This window comes from Cornus florida, unplaced genomic scaffold, assembly GCF_030987335.1.
Source record: "Cornus florida cultivar Cherokee Brave unplaced genomic scaffold, ASM3098733v1 CherokeeBrave_3.0.0_Hap2_Chr03, whole genome shotgun sequence".
NCBI lineage: Eukaryota > Viridiplantae > Streptophyta > Magnoliopsida > Cornales > Cornaceae > Cornus > Cornus florida.
The window spans coordinates 81,824,398-81,830,544 of NW_026775573.1; the positions used below are offsets into that span (position 1 = coordinate 81,824,398).

The following is a 6,147-nucleotide window of genomic DNA, read 5'->3' on the forward strand; positions in this document are numbered from 1 at the left end:
AATTGGGCACCTGAGAAAGTCTTACTCGCATAGTATATAGCACATGGTAGCTTACCTACCCTTTGCCCCAAAACAACACCCATTGTGAAGTCAGAAGCATCACAACTAATCTCAAATGGTAAGGACCAATTTGGAGGTTGTATAATGGGAGCGGATGATAGAACAGTGCGAAGTTGATGAAAAACATTTAGGTGCGTTTCATTAAAGACAAATGGTGTCTTTTTGGCAAGAAGATTGTACAAGGGTCTAGCAATTTTGCTAAAGTCTTTGATGAATCAGCGATAGAAACCCGCATCACCTAGAAAGGAGCAAATTTCTCACAACGTTGTAGGTGGAGAGAATTCTGAAATTAGCTCAACTTTTGCTTTATCAACTTCTATTCCTCTTTTAGAGATGACATGTCCAAGCACAATTCCTTCTTGAACCATGAAATGGCTCTTTTCCCAACTTAACACGAGATTAGTCTCACAACATCTTTAAAGCACTTTTAAGAGATTGTGGAGACACGAATCAAAGGAGGACCCAAAAATTGAGAAGTCATCCATGAGGACTTCTAAATATTTCTCCACCATGTCCGAAAAAATTGGCATCATACACCTTTGAAAAGTGGCAGGAGCATTGCACAATCCAAAAGGCATCTGTCGATAAGCAAATGTACTAAAAGGACATGTGAAAGTGGTCTTTTCTTGGTCCAATCGGTCTAAAGCCACTTGATTGTACCCCGAGTAACCATCTAGGAAGCAATAATATTGTTGCCCAGCCAATCTTTCCAAGATTTGATCAATGAAAGGCAATGGAAAATGGTCCTTCCTAGTGGCGGAATTCAGCTTTCGATAATCTATGCAAACATGCCACGAAATGGCGGTGCGTTTCGAAATGAGATCACCCTTAGCATTTTCAACAACTGTGATTCCCAACTTTTGGGAACCACTTGAGTTGGATTAACCCACTTAGAATTAAAAATAGGATAAATGATTCCCGTATCTAGAAGTTTTACAACATCCTTCTTGACAACTTCCTTCATATTCAGGTTTAATCTCCTTTGAGCATCCCTAAATAGCTTTTCATCATTTTCCATGTGTATGCGATGCATACAAATAGAAGGGTCAATGCCTTTTAGGTCAGCCACACTCCATCCAATGGCGTCTTTGTTAGCTTTAAGCACTTCTAAAAGATCATTCTCTTGGATATTTTCAAGATTTGAAGCAATGATAACCAGAAGATCGAGTCTCTTTTGGGCCTAAGAAGGCGTATTTGAGATTGGATGGAAGAGGCTTAAGCTCAAGAGTAGGAGGAGATGAGAGAAGGAACTGGTGAAGTACTAGAGAGTGAAAGAAGAGGTTCTTTCTTGCTTTTCCAAGGTGGGAAATCCAAAGTGCCCACAGAGTCCATCAAAGCATTCACCTCACTTATGGATCCTTCTGTGTCAAAACTACAACTTTCAAACATTTCATAAAGGCACGCCTCAAGAAGGTCCTTAGAGAGAATAGAGGGAAGATTCTCCTCTATGGTTTCATCCAAGACATCCACTAGGAAACACTCGTTTTCATCTGTGGGATGTTGACTCACATTGAATACATTAAGCTTAACCATTATGTTGCCAAAAGAGATGTCCATAATGTCGAATCTACAATTAATGGTGGCATTGGCAGTGGCAAGAAATGGTCTTCCTAGGATGACTGGAATGTGATTAGTAAGATTAGGAACTGGTTCAGTATTAAGTACACAAAATCAACCGGGAAAAAAACTTATCAACCTTAATTAGAATGTCCTTCACAATTCCCCTCGGTTTCTTAATTGATCTATCGGCTAGTTGGATTACTATTGATGTTGGATTCAAGTCCCCTAATCCTAATTGCAAGTAAATAGAGTATGGAATGAGATTAATACTTGCACCTAAATCAAGGAGAGCTCTACAAACCTCTTGGTTTCCAATAACACAAGAAATGGTCGGAGCACCAGGATCCTTGAACTTAAGAGGGATATTATGAAGAAGAATGGAACTCACTTGTTCTGTTAGAAGCACTTTCTTAAGGTCCTTTCTTTTGCTCTTCCCCTTTTGAGTGCACAAGTCCTTCAAGAACTTTGCATATGGTGGAATTTGCCTAATTGCATCTAGAATAGGAAGATTAATTTTCACTTGTTTAAACACTTCCATCATGTCATGAATTTTTCCTTCTTGTCTCCCAAATGATGAAGTCTCTCTCAAAGCTTAAGGAAATGGAGATTTTGGCTCATAAGGCTTCTCTAATTGGGGAGACGATGATGATGATGATGGAATGTCCTTTTTGGAACCACTAGCATCCAAGAAAGTAGGAATAGGATTTGGAATAGGATGGATGCAACCACTTGGTTGTGCCAATTCACTATCCTCACTAGGTACCTTTACCTTATTATCCACTTTCCTACCACTCAAGGTAGTAATTGCTTGAACTTGCCCATTTCCTGAAAATCCTAATGAAGGACTTGCTTACGCCATAAATTACCCTTTAGGATTAGTCTCAGTTTGACTAGGCAACTTACCTTTCTCTCTCACATTTAAAGAATTAGCTAATTGCCCAATTTGAGCTTTAAGCTTTACAATTGATTGAGAGTGAGAGTAAAATAATTGATTATCTTTTCGAAAATCACCTAAGGCTTCCAAGACTTTGTCTTTAAAAGTGGGACTCTTAGGAGGCGCTTGATTTGGATTAAAGTAAGATTGAGAATTTGATGCTTAAGGATGAAAATATTGATTCACATTTTGAGGATAGAATGAATGACGGTAACCTTGAGAATTATGATTTTGGAGATGTGGGGGAGCATACTTTGCTTGGTAACCTTTAGTTTGAGGAAGGTTTACAATGTCTCCTTGATTTTTCCATACAAAGTTTGGATGATTCTTCCACCCTGGATTGTAAGTATTGGAATAAGGGTTGTTCCCTTGATGAATGAAAGTGGCATTTGCTTATTCTTGAGACTCACTTGGTATGATTTGTCCAAGAGGGAAATTTGAAGTATGGTGAGTATAACTAGAACAAGTCATGCATATTTCATTGGAATGATGAGAATAAGATTGAATTACTGGACCTTGATTCAAAAGGAATTTATTAAACCTTTGAGTAAGATTTTTGATCTCGGCAGCAATTTCCATGGAAGTATCTATTTGACATAGAGCTTTCTTTCCTCCCACATTTGCTAGGCGACCCCCCCTAGAAGATGAAGATCTATGCATTGAGTTTTCACTCATTTTTTTCAAAAAGATGCCAAATTTCATCCTCATTTCTTTCTATGTAGTTTCCTCCACAAGAAGCATCAACAATGCCTTTATTGGCATCGGATAAACTTGAAAAGAAACATTGAACTAATTGCCACTTAGCAATGTCATGATGTGGACACTTTCATAGCAAGTGATTCAAATGTTCCCATGCTTCATGAAGGGGTTCTCCTTTTTCTTGTGCAAATTCACAAATGAAAGTTCTCATAGAATTAGTTCGACTCGCGGGGTAGTACTTCTTTAGGAACTCTTGCTACAATTGTGCCCAAGAGGTGATTGTATTTAGCCCCAAGTTGTTAAACCAATATTTAGCTTTATCCTGAAGAGTGAAAGGGAAAAGCTTCATTTTAAGGACTTCTCTGGCACATCCGTGATTTTCACGGTGGAACAAACTTCCAAGAACTCATGTAAATGTTTATAAGGCTCTTCATAGCTCAACCCATAGAAAAGGGGGCATATGTTAATGGTGGAAGCCTTAATCTCATAATGACAAGCATAGAAATTTGGTAATTAAATGCAAGTAGGTGCATTATATTAATTTGGAGTGTAACGATCCCTAAGGACCATTGGAGGATTGAGAGGTGGGTATACCTCTTAACCTTATAAAGGGTATGCCATTTGACCTTGAGGTGGTATGCCATTTGAACATATTGATGTTGTTGCTCACCAATTGGGGGAACAACATTTGGCCTTGGCATCCCTAGATTATGTTGTTACACAACAAGATTGATTAGTTGTGGCATTCCCAAGGGTGGATGCACACCTTGAGGATCCACAATATGAACTTGTTGTGGGTGGTACACACCTTGGTGATCCACATGACCAAGATCTTCAATGGGATCTTCAATAGGGTCTTCCATTAAGGGTGATGGAAGATCAAAAGTGGGAAGAATAGGATGACTATCCCTAATACTACCTCTTAAATGTAGAGAGGAAACTTCGAGATTTTGATTTATAAGAGCAAGAGGACGACTAAGTGATCTATGACCATGCATACACTAGAATAAGTCAACACACCAACACAACAATTTTCAACCTCCACATACGATGTTCCCAAACTCCTCAATAATATCAATGCACAAACAATTAAAAGCCTCCACATGGGCCGATGCTTTCTACAAGAAGGTATGCTTGAACTTAAAATAAAAAAATTCAATAAGCCTCCACTTGGGTTGTCCAAAGCATGCAAAAAACTAGCCAATTAAATTCAAGACTCAAAAAAAAACTTATAAATGGTCCTTAAACAACTTCAAAATTTCTAGTGCTTAAAGGTCCAGCGTTTGCTCCACTTTGCTTCAAGTACCTAATTGACAAATATTGAGTGAGGAAAAAAAAAATAACTTTAGAGTAAACAATCAACAAAGAATTAATGTCTAATTCAATTCTTTGAACCATTAGATCCCTGGCAACGGCGCCAAAACTATGATGCGACCGAGCGTGTGCATAAAATAATGCACAACACTTTAGGTTTAGAAATAATTTCAAGTAGGCATCATATTTTATAATTTATAAAACCACTAAACACTTATACTATGGAGTATAGAGTGAGTAGGGATCATCCTAAGAGATCTAAACAAGTATTGCTTTTTAGAATTGAATTCTACTTTAGTGCCTATGTGATTGCTAAAGAGAGATTTGTTTTGTGATTAGAACTAATTTTAATCTAAATGTTGCAATAAAATAATAGAGTTTAAAAGATTAGGAAAGAGACTTAGGGCATAGGATTCACCACTAAGCACATTCCTTAACTTACTAACTTTTAACTAATTGGGGAAATAATCAAATGTAATTCTAAATGAGGTTAACAATTGCAATGAAAAGTATGAAGCATCAATTTCAAACATGAATTTTCTACCTAATGACAATTAAACTAAGTGTAGTATAATTCACCAATTCAAAGAATGATCCATCAATTCAAGTTACAATTCTAGCCTACATTAATCAAGAGCATAATGCTTTTGTGACAAAAAGTATGGAATTCAAATACAAGTATGGATGGTCTACTTACCTAATAATTAAATTGCAATTAAACTAATTAAACTTAAATTAAACTAATTAAACATGAACTTAAAACTAATTAGGCAGTGAATTAACCTAAACATGTAGTGCCATCCATCAAGTAGAAGCATTTTCCATCAATTTGAAACATAATTACAACTAATTAATACCATGCATAGCTATCATAATATTCAATTCACAAAGGAATCAAGTGTAAAAGTTGATTATCAAGAAAACACACATAAGACAACATGATATTAACATTGATAATCAATTGGAAGAATTCATTCATAAACATTCAAGGCTATACACTAATTACACAAATTTATCCCCAAAAAGTGAAAAGAGAGAAAGAATAGGTAACATTCTTAGGGTTTATCCAACCCTAAGTAGAAGAATCAGCCACTTATGATTGATGGATTCGAAGACAAAACAATCTCCCTCATTTGATTCATCATCTCTGAGCTTTTTCTTCCAAACCCTAGCCCGTTCTTCTGTTTCTCCCCTCTTTCGTGTTTTTCAGTTGAGAAAGATGATATATCAATTACAAAAAATAAAAACTAACTCCTAAACTAATGGGTCCTTCATCCTTGTTCCCTTAAGTAACAAACCTTATTAGAGCCAATAGGTTACAAAAATAAGCCCAAAGGACCAAATCCCGTATCCATCAAAACAAGTCAAACCTGTAACTAATCTACTACTAGAAAGCTTTGCGTCCGGACGTAGTGTATAAAAGGCTTATGTCCGGACGCAGGATTTGGCGTCCGAACGCAATGCAATGTCTGCTGCATTTTTGCTTTCTTATGAAATCTGTCCTGATCTTTTAACTTGACTCCAAAAGGCCATAATGAACCATTCTTAACTCGTTTTAACTTTATTGCCCTGAAATACAC

At 36.8% G+C, this 6,147-nt stretch overlaps 1 pseudogene; it reads left to right on the forward strand.

The window, feature by feature from the left end:
* The first annotated feature begins 3,360 nt into the window (after positions 1 to 3,360).
* Positions 3,361 to 3,458, forward strand: LOC132302021 (small nucleolar RNA R71; annotated as a pseudogene).
* Positions 3,459 to 6,147: the final 2,689 nt, after the last annotated feature.